We start from the raw sequence: 18,663 nt of genomic DNA, 5'->3' as shown, positions 1-18,663 counted from the left end.
GAGCAAATGTTGCCTGGTCACAACCTTTGTGTACATACTTGAGTACGTACTTGATGGAATTGATGGACATGCACAATTCAACATTGCAGTGGCAGTTTAAAGCTCGCAACAAAAACTTGTTGTACGGCACTACCCACCTGTTGTCAATGTCCTGAGTACAGCGACTGCCTCGTACATTCATGGTGATGGTACTTACCTGTCCACCATCTTCAGGATTTCTCCTCCTGTACATTGGGTAGCTATCAGTACCTTGTTGGGTCTCAGATATGAATGGTTTTGGGTATTTCTTACTACAGTGGCCATGTTCCATGCAAGGAGACGTAGGATTGATGCTACCACAGGGTCCATGCACCATGTTGGACATTACAATCTGGTGCAAGTCAGGGTCAATAGCCAGGTCAGGGATTTCAGCACATACGATGTCATCAATCTTATCAGGTGTTATCTTGTGTTCTGGAATTAACCACACCAAGAAATGAGCATGTGGTAGACCACGCTTTTGCCATTCTACTGAGTACAGCCAAGCCCGTGGTTTTCCAAAAATCATATCGGTTTTTAACATTTCTAACATTTTCTTAATCTTTAGTCTAAACACTCGAGCCACTAAGTCTGGACGATCCTTGGGCTCCTGACCTGGAAGCAAACTATTTTTAATTTCAGGCCAATTGGGATTACATGTCATGGTTATAAACAAATCAGGGTGACCATATTTCCTAACGTAAGTCATGGCATCTTGTTGGCGCTCATGCATGTAGCGTGGCCCACTTGTGAATGTCGATGGAAGGATAATCCTACGACCTACATTGCTAGGGTCCCCATCCCCATCTATTATTGCATCTCGTAGATCCTGATAACAGTCAGCACGGAGTGCCTTCTGCTCACGTCTCAGAAATTGTAACCGTTCAGTTTCAATTTTACAGTAGGCATCTACCAAGAACTGTTGGAATAGTCGCTTAGCCCTAAGCAGCACAGATACATTTTGCCTTACCATGATGTGGTAGCGGTAATACACTAAAGCCGTTAATTTTTTGTTATTAGCTAGTTTTAGGTTAATGTGCCATCCATCAGTACCGTGAGAGAAAATCAGTGGGTACTGCAGTGGATCATAGCCCCTGTGCAGTTCTGAAATACTATGCAAGCCACCATCCCTGTAGTGCAACACTATGTCTCTATTGTTTGCATTTTCATTAGGCATCAACACACCTACCTCATCACACATGGGACTATTGTACCTCCTGGAGTGCTCACCTGTAGGTCTCTTTGTTTCATTGATAACAATTTTAATATTTATTGGCTCATCCTGCTGGTCAAATATTTCTTTAGCCACTTTAAAAAGCTGTACATAGTGGTTGTCATGATACAATAGGTGATTAATACCACTAACAATGTCTGGCCTTAACCCATCAACTATTTGACACCTAGTGGCCACTTGAGATTCCTGATTGTCAATGAAATAAATTTGACAAAATTTTGGGGACTCACCTGTTGAGGGAACCATGCTACCAATACGATGGTATACCTGACCCTGTATTTTAAAGGAGGGGTTGAAGCCAGGGAAAGCTATCTCATTACAACCAAAGCTGGTCATTTGGAATGCACAATTATATTTACGTATGTTGTTTAGAAAATGTTTACCATCACTATCTGTACCCTCATACAGGTGCAGTAAGAACGGCTGTGGTTGAGGGAATGGCTCTAGTTGGACATTACCTTTTGAACAACAAAGGGACTCGGTTTCCCCAGGAAACTTTAATGCATCACAATGTGAACATTCTATGCTAAGTGTGCCTACATCAGTTGTGCTAAAGAAATTGTGTGGCTGGTAATTAAGGCCTCTAAAGCTAGGGTGTGTGCTTGCATGTACCTGATGTCTTTCTGTGTTCCCCATCTGCTGCTCTTGTGCACGGTATAGTGGATCAGCTCTTGCCAGCTGGTGCTGTGGTTGGTCGTGCTGTCGCTCCTCCCTCCTTGTAGTTGGCTCTAGGCGGGCATCTCTTCGAGCAGCTGCATCTCTTTGCTGTTCTTCGCTTCTCGTTACCGGGTCTAGACGGGCTTCACTTCGAGCAGCTGTGTCTCGTTGCTGTTCTTCACTTCTCGTTACCGGATCTAGACGGGCTTCTCTTCGAGCAGCTGTGTCTCGTAGTTGTTCTTCATTTCTTGTTACCGGGTCTAGACGGGCTTCTCTTCGAGCAGCTGTGTCTCGTAGTTGTTCTTCATTTCTTGTTACCGGGTCTAGACGGGCTTCTCTTCGAGCAGCTGTGTCTCGTAGTTGTTCTTCATTTCTTGTTACTGGGTCTAGATGGGCTTCTCTTCGGGCAGCTGTGTCTCGTAGTTGTGCTTGCCATCGTTTATTCCTGTCTTGTCGTTGAATTTGTTTGCGTCTCTTTGCCTGAGACGCGCGGAGTGAAGAAGTTGATCGCTTGAGCTTTGGCATTGTACTGTACAACACTATTTGAAACGTATGTAAAGCACGTATTGATTTGCTACAACAACACTCGAGTTGCCAGATGATGGGCGTTTAATTTCGCTGAAGTCCCGCCTCGATACGTGCTTTGCATGCCAAGATATGATGAGCTAAAAGCCGTGTTTTAAAAAGGTGTTCACAAAAAGGTACTAAGTAGAAAGAAAAAAATCTGTCAACACGTGGATTTGAACCCACGACCTCTTGCACGCTAGTCAGGCGTTCTACCACCTGAACAGTATGTGCTGTGGTTTTCAAAGGAATGTTGCTCAAGTTTTCTCTACACCTTGGCCTTCTACGCGCTGTAGAGACCGAACGGAAGCACGCGTGAACTCGTGATAACAATCTTAGAGTAGGCGGATGATGAGCGCTTCATTATCAGCACAGACTATGTCGGTTCGCGCCAAGTCTGGTGAGTAAGCAGCGTGACCGTCAGACAGACAGACAGACAGACATTTTCAGCTTTATATATATAGATATGGACCCCATGGGTAAGACTTTCATACCAAGGAGCCCACATCTCCACCATTTTAGGTGTGACCTAATTGTGGGTTTCCTTTCTGTAAACCTGGACCTGGGCTACAATATATCATAGATAATATATACCTCCAGACATGGGATAGGAAACCACTGTTTTTCACACCTACAGTTCACGCCTCGCAGATGGAAACCGAATGCCACAATCACTCCGTACGAAATGGATGCTTCACGTGCTCCTGCTACTGGACCAAGTTCTGAACCGATTAGTTTGCTGCAGAAAGTTGTTTCGAGCATTTTAAATGATGATGGATTTACAATGCTGACAGAAGAATGTAAGAGATGCTTAGTGATAGCGAAGTCTCTTGAAGAATTGTTTTATCAAACATCGCCCAGCTGTCGTAGTCACGCGAAATGGTTAGATGACCAGTTGAATAAACAATAAACTTATAAATAATGCTAAAAAGCGAGGGTCCAGGTTAATTAATGAAGAAAAGCTCTGGAGCACTTATCACAAGTTGCATACCTCAGTTTCATTTGAGCAAACATGGGAAAAGTTTTTGGACACACACAAGTTGGCAAAGGAACCCTTGTTGTATCAGCATATAACAGACAAGGTTTTTGAACTCTGTATCAAGAGCAACATGCCAACTGAAACTACTAGGGTAAGCAAAGAGTCTGATGGCCAGCAAAAGTTAAGCTTTGAAGAGGAGAATGCATTACGTTATGTGGGTGGCTATGTCATAAGAAACTTACTGCAGAAAACCAAGGACAATGGTGTCCAACACATTCTTAGTGACTTGAAGGATGATGGTGTCACCACTTCAGAGGGACCAGCACAGGAGTGGGTTAACTCTATTGACAGAGGAGGGCTCACAAGGATCACAATTCTAAAGCATTCAGAGTTTTTTGCGCCATTGAAATGTGTGTGAGGAGACACCTGTCAACTGATAACCCTGGGATATTGAGTAACATCCGAGAGGAATTAAGAAACAGTCTGTTGAAAGATGAAGACGTTCTTTTCTATTGGTGCCGTGCCGGGCAGATTGAGGGTGATGATGCAGCTGACAGAAGCTTAGCTTTGAATGTTGACTTATGGATAACCATCAGAGCAAACTCGTTCTCCAAGAATGTCATGGAAATGTACAAACAGAGTACACAAAAAGGAACTGGTAAATCTAAATCGTTACGCAGTACTCTGTCTTCATAGTTTGTTGACATTACATGTTTTTTGTTGAATTTACATTTTATTACATAATTTTAATATTTACATTTTATTGGTATAAACAAAAACAAAAGGGTACAATTAACATTTTTTTGGTCAGTATAAACAAAAGGGGCTGTACATTGTGCAATTAAGATTGGTGTATAGGTCACATAATATTACTTGGATGATCGCCTGCGTCTTTTCTTTAAGGGTGCGTTCAAATCAACTGACTCAAGATCGTAACTCTTCCGTTTGCACCCACGACAATTTCCAGTAATATCTTTCAGCCAGATGATATTTATCACACGGATTCCTTGAGTGTTCTTGAGGAACTGGGCAACCGTCGGATTCTCGTTATTCTTACCACACTGTCTCTGTATGCCAAACAAATTCTCGAGAGCATCTTGGCTCAGTTTTTCACTCAGAAAACTGTTCACCACCTCCATTTCAAATAAATACAGAATAAGTTCCAAGAATGAGGAAACTGCAAGTAAAGCATGCAGTAAACATGTTGGAATGCATATACAAAGGCATTATCTACCTGTTATCCTAATGCCTTGCTCCGTTATGCTGCTAAGCACCATTTGCTTTTTATCCTCTGGGTCACAATCCTTCCGGTCATTGACACTTCTCTTCCAGTGGTCCAGGTACATTAATAGTTCTCTTAAAAACTGTGTAGGAAAACATGAAAACACTCAAGTATTATTACTAGCAAATCTTACAGTCAATCTAAAGTCATTGGGACCACGATATGGCTGTAGAAATGGCTTCCTGCTTCTCTTGCCAGCTGAATATGAGGACACATTAAAACAATCGAAAAACTTGTCAAACTTTGCAATGAAATATGAAGTCTCACAGCCATCCCCTCCATTGAGTTGTATTGCTTTGGACACCTAACCACTCAGAACCTTCAAGAAACACATGTAAAAAACATGTACACTATATATATATATATATATATTACAAACCTGTACCGCCTAATCAACATGCATCTTTGAAAAACTGGTAAGCTTGATGTGCTCATAAGTCAATTTCGGCACTAGAGACAGACCTGGTGTTGTTGTCTGAGCACCAGCATTCCTGTAATATAATTTAACCACCAGTTGCCAATCAATCGAATACCCATTGCACTGCAGTAAAACATCATAAGAACAATGTATGCAGGCCCATTTTATTCTTACCCAAAGTTTTCCCCTTGCAAAGCAATTCCTTATGGTTTTAATAAGGTGAGATGGGTCGGATATGAAAAATATTGGTGGTTTTCCTGGACAAAACACATTCACTGTCTTGTACGTCAGTTCTTTCTTAGTACCATGTAGTGAAAACATGCGACGGTTGTCACTAGCTCCATCACAGGTGACTGACACTACAGTTAGGCCCAAGTGAGTTAAATGAAAAATGCATTGGTGAAGTAGTGGAAATAACTGTGCACCCTTGGTACTAGCAGCTGGGAACTGAGCATAAGCAAACTTCAGACTATTGAAAAGGCCCCTCACCATAATTACTAGCATACATTTTGCCAGTGGTCTTTGCATATTACTGCTGGGGTTCTTGAACTTCTGCTCTGCTGCCACCAACAAATTGTTCACCTCTCCCAGATCTGCATAGCCAGTTAAACAGCCTGTGCTCTTGTCATACACCAACCCTTCTTTAATATACATCTCGTCAATCACAATTCCCACATACTTTGAGAGGTGAGGTGGCTTTTGTTGCTTGATTTGGTCTAACAGCTGCAGATCAGTTGAATGACTAAAGCCTATACCAGCAGGAGCAAAATGTTTGTAATCCCTGAGAGTTCTTTCTGACGGTAATGATAAAACCCTGGAGTTTCTCAGTGTTTTATAGCAGCCACTGGAGCGGTGGTGCAAGTAAAGATACCATCGAATTATTGCTGGATGCATAGATCGCATGGATCGAGAGTCCTTCAGAGAAGCTGCTTGTAGCTGTTGTTACCAAAAAATTTCTTAAATTTGCATTCACTAGCATCATCACTTGATAGACTATGCTTCTTCATAATAGTCAGCAGGTCGTTATGCATAGTAGCATCCACTCTAACTCCTTCTTCTTGTATCATGTCACTGACCTTCTTTTGTAATGACTGTATTTCTCGTTCCTTCCTTCTCACTACATCATGCAAATTTTTCATTCTTTCATCTTTCTCAGAGCTTGTCAAACATTTGTAGTTGGTGTGACTTGAAGCTTCACATGACTCTGTCCTTAGCTGGGGCTGCTTAAGCAGTCGATTGAGGCTACTTCTGATTACGTTCCTGTATTGTTTGCATACTCCACACCTATTTCCTGAATTCCCCTCTGGAAGTTTCCACAAGCATTTCACATGACGTATTGTAGAGTGACGCTGATCATAATAGGCAACAACTGACGATCCTATTGTGCAAAAAAATTACATAAAAATCATTTATTGCCAACACTTACCTTGAAGATTTGTAAAAACACCTTGGTGCTTCAGGATTAATTGATGAAACTTAGCATCAGGGTTTCCCTTGCACAAGTTCTGAGGTTCATCCACAACATCTTCAGCTTGTTCATCTTCAGTGATATAACTATCCGTCTGGCATGATGCATCACACATTATGGGCTTCTTGGCAACAGTTTCCTCCTCAGGGCTATAAAGCAGATCACATTGAGTAGACTTGTCCTTGGTTGGTCCAATATCCATAATGTTGACTGGTATCTCCTTGCTGTTGACTGGTACCTCCTTGATGTTGACTGGTAGCTCATCATTGTGGGCTGGTACTTCATCGCTGCTGGCTGGTAGCTCATCATTGTGGGCTGGTACTTCATCGCTGCTGGCTGGTAGCTCATCGTTGTGGGCTAATACCTTGTTACTGCTGGCTGGTAGCTCATCACTGCTGGCTGGTACTTTATCTGGTATATCCTCATTGCCTAAAGCTTTCTTTGATGACTTTTTCGTGATGCTCCCTTAGGCACATACTTCAAAAACTTGCGTCCCATTTATTACAAATCTACGACATACACAAGCTTGTGAGTAAAATTTATACACAAAACTACACATGGGGATACTTACCCTAGTCAATAACACTGAATGAAAGCTTTTTGTCACCTCACATCCCTCACCAAATATGGGTACACAAACTTTTTAACTCAGAAAAAGACTCTTTTCCACCTGAATTAAATAAAACATACGTAATTAAAAAGTTTACATCGAAACCGTACACAGTTAGCCACCATAACGCTGCAAACCTACTTATAGTCCCCACACTATCACGTGGCAAAAGTTACAGGTTCTTAAGTGTACAAATTTTATACAAGATGGTTACAAAACCATCCCTATAATAAAATAACCTTAACAAAAGTGTTACCTGGCAGTTATTAGGCAAGTACAACCTCTGTAAACATCGATTCAGAGCGATAAAAGCAACAGAACTCCACCACGAGGAAATAAATAAATTTTGCGCAACCGCTTAACCATTTTATTTCAGGAAACTATTTCCGTGTTACGGTTATTGACACCTGTTGAAGGTGTCGATAGCCATGGCGAGGAGTGTATATCACAATCCATTGTGAAGTGCTGCCGTTTCCAATCCTGTGTCCGGAGGTATATATTATCTATGAATATATACATAGCTACCAGTTTAATGTTTAATGTAGTATAATCAGAAACAACTAATCCAAATATAGGGAGAACGTATTGCTGGTTAGGGGCAGACCAACCACTATCTGTATCACCATAAAGAAACAATACATCAATGGTGGCAGTAGCCATCCCAAAATACTGGAATCCACTTCAAGTGGTGGGAGTGCAGGTAGCAAATGCTACTTTGTTTAGGTGAAGCATTTGGTGAGGCTGTTGGTTTACAGACCACAATTCTGGTCCTATACCTTTCATCTATTTTGATAGACAAGATAGGACACTGGCTAAGGCATGCTCCACTAATGATTCTGAAGTCCCCACTATAGGAATTGCATCTCAAATCATCTCCTGTATACTAATGGGATAAGGCAACTCACTACTACTCTGGAACAGCTCTGACTGCATACAAAGGAGATCACAGTAAGGACTTCTCCATATCCGTCCTCCCTGCAGTTGAAAGTATCTGGTACTTCACTTACATGGACCAATCAGAGTTCTGGTCAATGTGGGTAAAATATGCCATTGGTATACTACTATGGAGATTATAATGTCAAATAAAAGTACGATTAATTTTATTGATTGACTTCTAGAAACAAAATAGGAAATAGTACACATGTCTATAGACATAACAGGAGAAGGTGTACTACTCTACAAACATGCCACACACATATCTAATCACCATACCATCCGCTGCAACAGCAGAAGACGAAGTTCCTGCATCAGATTTGACAATACCCTCCTTAGCAATTCTTGAGACAATAGTTATTTGAGTATTCACAATTGCAGTTTTACTCTTAACAGTATACACACACACATAAGGCATGATACTTTGGGTGTCACTAAAAAGAGAAATTATGGTAGCCTCTGCCTAGTTTATGAGTCTTAGATTAGTGTGGAAAAATTCGTGACACTGTTGAACGTACATACAACCAAGTCAGGAGAATTTGAGAAGTCTTTCATTGAGATGGTGAATTCTGTGACTGCCGCATCTGTCCCTCCCTGAGGAGGTTTAGTGTTGCACCCAACTAAACATTGGGTGGCCCTGCAGATGCCATTCCACTACTAACTCATATACCCATGGTTTTCTTATGAACTCAAATTCACGGGTTATTCATATTTATGACCCTATGAATACTTTCTGTTTCATAGGCTATGAATTTTATGCACCCTATGAATTATATATGAATCATCCCATGAAAACACCATGACTTTAATATGAATTATTATCCCATGACTCCCATATGAATTGACCATGAAACTACTACCATACAATGGATGAATATGTCATGAACACTCTATGAAGTGCACTATGAAATTTACATGAATGTCTCATGAATTTTACATGAATTAATTAATGAAATTTACATGAATATATTAATGAAATTTACATGAATTTAGCAATGAAATTTTCATGAATATCTCATGAACTTATCAATGAAATTTACATGAACATCCTATGAGATACCATAAAAGTGTTCCAGATCTGACATAATGAAATAATGTCTATGCCAGACAGAAAATGCTATGTTAACCCTTTATTACCGAATGTCTAATATATTGCCAAAAACTGCGTGTTACGGGTGCCCTTTATAAATGGACCTATAACTCTTTCGTCCTAAGGGCTATGAAGTTGAAATAACCACCAATTTGCTGAGTAGGCCCAGGCGTTTCTAATAAAGTTTAACGCAAAGCGATAAGAACAAGTATGGGGAACTATCAATACTTATAAACACACAAGCACGCATCAAAAACAATTGTACCTGTTTAAATTTCGATAACTTTCGCTCTGAGCATCATGGTGTGTTCTACTAAGAATAAAACTACTCCTCACGTGATAAGGATTCTAAAAATACACAGTATGATGTAACCGGGGGTTATAACAAGATGGCGGCGTCCATCTTTCGCTGCTATGGCGAAGAATAACAATGCACCTTTCTTCACTTCAAAGCACGTGAGTTATGTGTTTTGTTGTAAGATTTTTAGATGTTTGGGTAGAAGGGAAAGATGGCTTTCATATGGTATATAGCGTTCCATGTTAATTAATGGGTGGGGTCCTCACGTATTGCGCAAAGATCACACAAGCCATAAATTTCATTTCCTGAGGTTTTTCTGCGGTTTTACGAAATAACTTCGGTAGGAATGGGTTAATCACTCCAAAACACCTACAAATTGAAGTTCAATGTACTTACAACTTATCATGAATTACAACAGTTAAAAGACATTATACCCATGTTCCATACTACGATAATGGACCACAAATCTGCCATTATGTATTGCTATTATGCACGTATCTTTATTTGAAAGTTCTGGGATCACAGAGTAGCTAACAGCATATAAATATCTAAGTTGATTTGTACACATACTAAACAGTTTCTAACTTATACACCTTATACGTAAACAAAATGATATGTAAATTCAAGACTGAAAACATTAAATGCAGACGTACTGGTCCCATTTGTTAATACACATCTAAGTGTGCATGGGTAAAAAAGCAAAAATAAATAAAACAGCTGAACACTCGTCCTGGAGTACCTATAGCACCCACAAAAATAATTATTTGAGGGGCAGGTACCTGTAACTAGAGTAATGGATACAGCTAAGATGTGCTTAGTCTAGCATTTATCCAAAATTAAGCAGAGAAGAAGAGTACTATAGTATTAGCAATAAGCATTAAAATCCCACTCTGCTCCCAAAACGCTACTCAACAATTCATGACAGCGAAAATTAGCCAGTTCCTCTACTTTAAAGATTATCAAACAAAATTTCTTGAGGGCACACAGGTGACTAAGCGAACATGCGTAGCTGATTAAGTTAACATATCAGGTGACTAAGTAAGTTTGTAAACTATAGATTAATTTTAAAAAGATGTATGTAAATGCTGCAGTGACCACTGTACCGCTAATTGGAACCATCAAACACAGAATGGAACAATTTGTATTGATTCACCAAACACTCGACACTACTCAGGACATCATGTGTAATTAAATTGGTCTTTGATTCAGAAGTCAGAAATATGGCAATACCGATAACTGAACACGTTTACTTTTCCAATTCTCTCCCTTGGTCTCACCGATGTTGCTGCACTAGCAACATGTAATAAAGCAATGTAGCACTTTCAAAGTGTTCTATGTAGCTCATTCGATCTGGTCTGTCCCATTCCTTAGTGGTAACCCTTGAAAGTTTGTAGCCTAGTGCATCTTAATAATATTTAAATAGGGTGCTAACTAGTATTAGTGGACGACATTGCCGCCCTAGCAGTTAAGCAGCTGAAAACACTGATATAACGTACTATGCATGTTCAGTACCATACCATTTACATTCAGAAATGGGCAAACACCTACTATAACTTCATGTACAACTTACTAGAGAAGGCAGGTGAAGGTTGCGATATGAGTGAAATTCCTAGCATCGCCTCCGCCTTCACTTCAATTTAAGCTTCACCTTTCGCGAGGCTCCCATCTTTATAAACTGTATTAGCATTTCTCTTCCTTGTTTGCTAGTAGAACACTAATTGATAAACAAGCGTGGCTTGTTCCACACGCTAGTTCTTGTAACAAAACATCGCGCGATAATTAGCGTTTCAGGTGAGCCTTGAGACGAACAGCCAGCAACTGATTCCAGACAAAACAAAACCAGCCCCAAGAGTCAAATATATTCCTTACTATAAACTACACGTTGTAAACTACTTCAATTACTCAACTAAAACTACTAGTACTTTCGCCTTAACTTTCACTGTTGTTATAACTGACTGGTTACTAAGCAGTACCGCATGGTGCACATTAATTAGAGTTACTAACAATTCATGTAGTTTTCGTAGACTGTTCTCCATGCAAGTTATATTCATGGTTATTTCATACTGTAGGTTGTACAGAATTTCATGGCATGGCAAATCATCAATGTGATGTAAATTATCTACTTGTAAAGTTCACGTGCATTTCATAGAGTGCCATTAAGAAGTGATAAAATTGTTTTCATAGGGTTTCCATGGCCATGTATAATGGAAAAATATTTTCATAGGTAACAAAGCAATTCATGTACTTTTCATAAGGAAAGCAGGATCACTGATGTTTCCCTTGTGTGTAAATCCATTTGTATTTCATGGAGTATTGTAATAAATTCATGGGAATTTCCCGACACTATGAATATACCGTGAATGCTTTTCAAGGTAAATTCATGTGTAATTCATAAAATTCATAGATAATTCATGGTGGTTTCATGGCTAAAAAGTTACTAGTGTTCACTGATGGTCGGGATTTAGCTCTTCTAATGGATTAATGGACCATGGCAGACAAGGAGTGCATAGATGGGGCCCCGTACCATATCACAGTATATACTCTCAAACAAAGAGTGGCAGCCAACTTACCAGCTCACAAGTTTGCAGGGTACAGTTTAAGGAGGCCAGGGGTGCCAGAACTGCCGCAGCAGTAGCAGCCATCCAAGATTCTATACCATCTAGACTATATTGAAGTTGTTGGCAGAGCCCAGGTTATCTGCCATGCATCAAGTGACAGCCTCATCAGCTAACTCAGATCTTCTGTAACATTGGTATAGTATTAAACTTACTCAACACTGCACACACTACTGTACACCAATTGTTATGTAACATTAATTAGAATACGCCATTGTAACCTTAATTAGAATCTCATCACGTGACTCTGTACATGTGCTTTCTAGCGGTTATTATTGTGAATTGTGTTTGTCGTCGTCGCTTGGTTACACCACACTACATTGGTGACAGGAGTGGGATTGGAAGTGTCTTCTACTGTAAACGATTACCCTGGTACCGTGGGACGGAATTCGCTGTCAATCCCGTAAACGGTACCTGCAAAGGCAAGCAATCCGACTATTGTGTATTTGTTCTTCTCCTGACTCTGTCTTAGTTTGTACCTACGTCATTGCGTGATGGCACAATTGGAGCTACCACTCCCAGAATTAGTTGCGGAAGATTTCAAACGAGGTTGGATTCGCTTCGAATTCGTCGCCACGGCCAAGGAATGGGACGCAGCCAAACAACTCGCAGTAATACCAGCGCTGCTGAGGGGGAAGCTGATAGACTACTACGTGGACTTTGACGACACTATTAAGGGCGACCTGAAACTACTAAGGGCAGCACTCGAGGAGAGAGCGGGGAAAAAGGGGGGATCCACTAGTTACTTCAAGAAGCTTCAGCCAACACAGCCAAGGGCAAGGTGAAAGGGTGTCAGATTTTGCTTCTTCTCTTAAACAGTTATTTAAGAGTGCCTTTCCTACAGAAGCTATGACTTCATCAGTGCTGCTTCAGAGACTCCTAACTGGTCTGCGCCCAGAAATCAGCCGCCAGTTACTGTTGCGCAGTAAACCAACCACCTTTACTGCAGCTGTTAAGGATGCCACAGAGATTGAGTACGCCTTGGAATTTGGTGGAGAGGAAGATGGTGTTCATGCCATAAGGCCAACTCAGCCAACTCCAGAACAGTCCAATGCCACTGCATTACATCAGAAGTTGGATTCCCTCACCAAGAGGCTAGAGTCCCTGGAAGTGACGATAGGGAAATCCCAAACACCTAATAGGCCTGGTTATGGCAGGGATAGGGGGAACCGCAGAGACCGCCGCATTGGACCATGCTACAATTGTGGGGAGGAAGGCCATTTACGCCGTAATTGTCCTTTAAACTACTATGGACCAGCCCCGAAGGTGGACGACAGCTGGTCTCGCCGCCCATAATCCACCAGCCACAACACCGAGACAACAGTGAGTCTACTTGTTCTAGTGTTAATAGCAGTGAGTATTATAGTATTAATACAATTCTAAGAATAAATGGTCTGCTAGGTCATTTACCAGTAACTATCTTATTAGATTCGGGTGCGGCGATGTCAGTGGTACGGTTGGACACTCTTCCCAGTGAGTTCTGATGTAAGATTACAGAAGCCAAATCAGCACCTGTGGGAGCAAGTGGAACCCCGTTGGATGTGGTTGGCCAGATCCAGATTCCAGTGAAGATAGGTACTTATCAGACTGAACAGGTATTCACTGTTGTAAACACTTTAACTGTTGATTGCCTACTGGGAGCTGATTACCTAGTCACACATGAAGTCATAATTGACTATAAACGCAGTCATGTTGCTATCAAGGGCCATGAAATACCGTTTACCCTGACCCATGGAATAGCAAATGTCATTCAACCTCCTATCAATATGGTGATATGTGCTGATAAGAATGTTACCATTCCAGGACGTACAGTGCAGCTAGTGGATGTTTCCTTACCCAAGGAATTGAGGGAGCAGGATGTAAACAGAATTTTGATTGAGCTCACTGATAACGCTAAGCTTCCACAACACCTAATGGCGGCCAGAGCCCTTAGTCCAGTCCTAAGTGGCAGACATGCCCTTCTCCAGGTGATGAACAGCAGCCCAACAGCTGCCACCATCTATAAGGGGACCAAAGTAGGGATTGCTACACCGCTATCAGAATTGCTTATGGTAGATGCCATCGAACAGTCATCCATGTCACAGCCCGCCCCTAATGTAGACCTCACAGAATCCATGTCCCAATTTGATCCTAATGTAGACTTTACAGACTCAGAACTTTCTACTGACCAACAGCGGGAGCTTCTTGCGCTGTTACATCAATACAGGGATTTGTTTGCTGTTAAGGATCAGCCCCTAGGACACACGTCAGCTGTAAAGCATACCATCTACACAGAGGGCCCGCCCATCTGGCAATCTGTACGCCGCCAGCCATTAGTCCTACAAGATGCTATTGATGAAGAAGTACAGAAGATGCTTCAACAGGGAATTATTCACCAGAGTTTTAGCCCCTGGAGTTCACCAGTGGTCATGGTACGGAAAAAAGATGGATCCTGGTGATTCTGTGTGGACTACCGTAAGCTTAATAATGTGACCCACCACAATGCTTATCCTTTACCACGCATAGATACCACCCTTGACTCACTTGCTGGCTCAAAGTTATTCACAACTTTAGATTTGGCCTCTGGCTATTGGCAGGTAGAGGTCGACCCTAAGCACAAGGAGAAAACAGCCTTCTCCACATCAAGGGGGCATTTTGAGTTTAACGTTATGCCTTTTGGCCTGACGAATGCTCCAGCCACATTCCAACGTCTGATGGAATGTACCTTGGTTGGACTATCTGGCATGCACTGCTTAATTTACTTAGATGATATCATTGTTTTTAGTGCGAATTTCGCTGATCACCTAACCCGACTATCATCTGTCTTTGATAGGCTCAGAGTTGTAGGCTTGAAGCTAAAGCCGGAGAAGTGCCATTTTGCCAAGGCACATGTCACCTACCTTGGTCATGTTATCTCAAACGAAGGGATTACACCAGACAAGGCTAAAATAGCATCAGTGGCCAATTACCCAACACCTCAAAACAGCAAGGAGGTCAAACAGTTCATAGGATTGTCCAACTATTATCGCCGTTTTATCCCTTCTTATGCCGCAATAGCAGAGCCCCTACATCGGCTTCTTCGTAAGAACAATAAGGTTTTTGCTTGGACAGCTGAGTGCGACACCTCTTTCAATATTCTTAAAACCAAACTGACCACTCCACCAGTCTTAACTTTCCCTCAGTTTAAGGAACCTTTCATAGTTGCAACTGATGCCTCGGACCATGCTATCGGTGGAGTCCTCAGCCAAATACAAGATGGCCAAGAGAAGGTAGTTGCATATTGGAGTCGCCAGTTACAAAAGGCGGAAAAGAACTACTCCACTATTGAACGGGAGGCACTTGCTGTTGTTAGCGCAGTTAAAGAATTTTATCCGTACTTGTATGGATTTCCATTCAAACTGTTGACAGATCATAACCCCTTGACTTCACTCAAGGGACTTAAAGACACTGGTGGACGTCTTGCCCGTTGGTTATTATACCTCCAACAGTTCAATTTCACTTTTGAATATAAGAGTGGGGCAAGTCACTCCAATGCCGACACACTCTCCAGAATACCCCCAGTCTCAGAAAACTTGCTCACAGCAACAGTGGATGAAATCTCCCTGGCCAACCCGGACACACTTAAGGTAGAGCAACTCCGGGACCAGGAGCTTGCTGTCTTGAAGCAGCATTTGGAACAAGGGACTGTGCCAAGTGGGTGCCCCCCAGGCCTACGGAAATGTTTTATCAAAGATGGCATTATTTGCCACAAATATAAGGAGGTTGCCACCCAGCTGGTACACACACAGTCAGTTGTCCCTCATAGTCTCAGAACTGTTGTACTCAAGGAAGTGCATGATCACCTTGGTCACCTTGGGGTAAAGAAGACCCTTGGCCATGTAAAAACTCGTTTCTACTGGCCTGGTTACGAACAAGCTGTGGAGTCCTGGGTTAAGCAGTGTGAACAATGTCAGAGGCGTAATCCCCCACAACCAAACCCTCCTGTGGACCATCAGCTCATCCAGACCTTTCGAGAAACTGTCTTGGGACATAATGGGGCCCCTCCCAACTTCAACACAAGGGAATAAGTACATCCTCGTTATCACTGACTTCTTTACCAAGTGGGTGGAAGCATTTCCCCTCAAGGATACCACAACTAATACTCTAGCCAACATCATGCTGAATGAGGTAGTGTGTCGTTATGGAGTGCCGACCTACATCCATAGTGATCAAGGGGCAAACCTTTGTAGTGCTGTCGTCAAATCACTTTGTCAATTGTTAGAATTTACAACCACAAGAACTTCAGCGTACCATCCTGAGGGCAATGGACAAGTAGAAAGATTCAACCGGACTATTGAAGCAATCTTGGCAAAAACAGTAGAGAATGACCAACACGACTGAGATTCCCAACTTCCCAAGGCCCTCTTTGCCTACCGTACAGCAATTCATGAATCCACCAACTTCACCCCATATCACCTCAACTTTGGTCGCTCACCTCAACTCCCAATTGATTTGATGCTTAGCCGAATACAGACCAGTGCAATCCGATCCTATCCCCAGTTTGTGCAAGCAGCTCACCAGCAATTGAAAATGTCTCAGAACATTGTCTGAGAACAGCTGAAATCACAACATGCTCGGCAAAAGGCTCTACATGATCATCATGGTACTGCAGAAGAGTTACAGGTGGGTGATCGAGTATGGTTGTACAATCCTGTGGTACCGAGGGGGAGTACAAAGAAGTTCGCATCGTTGTGGAAGGGTCCCTACACTGTAATAGATAAGCCAGGTGTTGTCAACTACAAAATTCAACTGATTGGTGGAACTCAGACATTTGTGGTCCACAGGAACCGACTAAAACTCTGTCAGACACCACCACAGCAAATTACGGTTCAGAAACCGAAGGGCCACTCTTACAGTGACATTACAGCTGGTCGAACATCTGGAGTATCAGGATACACAAGTTGTACAAATCTGCCACCACAGTATGTACCAGAGCCAAGACAACCCGACACTCGCCCTCAGAGAGTTCGCAGGCCTCCACCAAGGCTGGATGATTATGTACGACACTGATCTTTGATAGGATGTTAAGACTGGTGAGGGAGTGATGTAACATTGGTATAGTATTAAACTTACTCAACACTGCACACACTACTGTACACCAATTGTTATGTAACATTAATTAGAATACGCCATTGTAACCTTAATTAGAATCTCATCACGTGACTCTGTACATGTGCTTTCTAGCGGTTATTATTGTGAATTGTGTTTGTCGTCGTCGCTTGAGTACACCACGCTACACTTCTGTTGTTTCAAAGTGCTTGTTGCCTAATATATCAATCTTAACCGAATCTTAACACCTTCCAATCAACACTGGTACTATTGCTTCTCTGCATAAATGCACATAACAATGGATTATTATGTGTTTATGTGGGTTAATTATGGGCTTAGATGGGTGCTCCAGGATATAACTGACGGGTTATTAACCCGTCTTTGCTGGGTGGGTTATCCCCAAAATGCAGAGGAAAACTAGTTGATGTGTTATTTTCAGGAAGCACTCGAGCCTGAAACAATAAGAGGACAGACATGCTTGCTAATATGCAGGCAGACAATCAGTGTTGGGCAAGTTACTTTGTAAAAGTAACTAGTTACATATTACATATTACTTGCAACAGAACTATTTAGTTACAGTTACATATTACCCATAAAATAAAGTAACTGTAATAATATTACATATTATATTACTTTGTGTCCACAGCCTTAAGCTGTCACGTGTGAAACTACCACCTTATCACGTGACATGATTGCGTTGTTGGACAATGTACAAATCTTGGTTATAAGTAAGAAGCTAGTGAATAAGCTTCATTCAATAGGCCTCGTTACTCCATTGTGGTTAGGCGTTACTCAGAGGATTACTAACGAGATTAGTAGCTTCGTTACTTTTAGTAATAATATTACGTCATATTAGACTCGTTACAGTAATTATATTACTTAGGTAATGCGTTACGTTTGTAAGTAAAGTATCTTGCGTTATATTACCTGTTTTCATAGCGTATTTCGTTATATTACTTTGTTAACACAAAAGTAATAATATTACATAACGCGTTACTTATGTAACGCGTTACTCCCAACACTGCAGACAATTGCACAAGGATAATGTCCTGCAGGCTCGGGTGTCAGTTGAATCTATTTATGGAGCACCAATATCAGGCCCCTACTTCCATCCTATATAATGCATAGCTTCCACGGATACATTCCAGGATCCATGTGTGTCTCATGATTGAGTCCGGCATCTAGTTAATCAGCAGGTTAAACATTGTTAACTAGCAGGACAAACTTGCCTGGATTGTCACTATATCCAGACCAGTCATACAGGTTTTGACCCAACCCCAGCTTACACGGATACATTCCAGGATCCATATGTGTCTCATGATTGAGTCCGGAATCTAGTTAATATATAGAATTTTCTAGTGACTGACTGAGTAACTGACTGACTGAGTAACTGACTGACTGATGCTTTCAGACAAGCGTAACTTGATAAC

At 41.6% G+C, this 18,663-nt stretch overlaps 1 protein-coding gene and 1 long non-coding RNA gene across 3 annotated transcripts in view; one reads left to right on the top strand and one right to left on the bottom strand.

Moving 5' to 3' along the window:
* LOC136240298 (uncharacterized) overlaps positions 1–18,663 on the top strand; it is a 73,044-nt gene that overhangs the window by 40,031 nt on the left and 14,350 nt on the right. The window lies entirely within an intron of this gene.
* LOC136240744 (uncharacterized) lies at positions 4,205–6,048 on the bottom strand. 2 transcript variants are annotated; one of them, XR_010693954.1, is made up of 5 exons: positions 5,327–6,046; positions 5,114–5,275; positions 4,868–5,053; positions 4,687–4,816; positions 4,205–4,629 (listed from the first exon to the last, which is right to left on the bottom strand). It is a non-coding gene; the product is annotated as an uncharacterized lncRNA (long non-coding RNA). The 2 variants fall into 2 exon arrangements; XR_010693953.1 differs by having other exon boundaries at positions 4,868–5,275; positions 5,327–6,048.

Source organism: Dysidea avara, chromosome 12, assembly GCF_963678975.1.
Source record: "Dysidea avara chromosome 12, odDysAvar1.4, whole genome shotgun sequence".
Taxonomy (NCBI): Eukaryota; Metazoa; Porifera; class Demospongiae; order Dictyoceratida; family Dysideidae; genus Dysidea; species Dysidea avara.
Note: the sequence above shows the minus strand (reverse complement) of the source record. Positions and strands in the feature narration are given on the sequence as shown.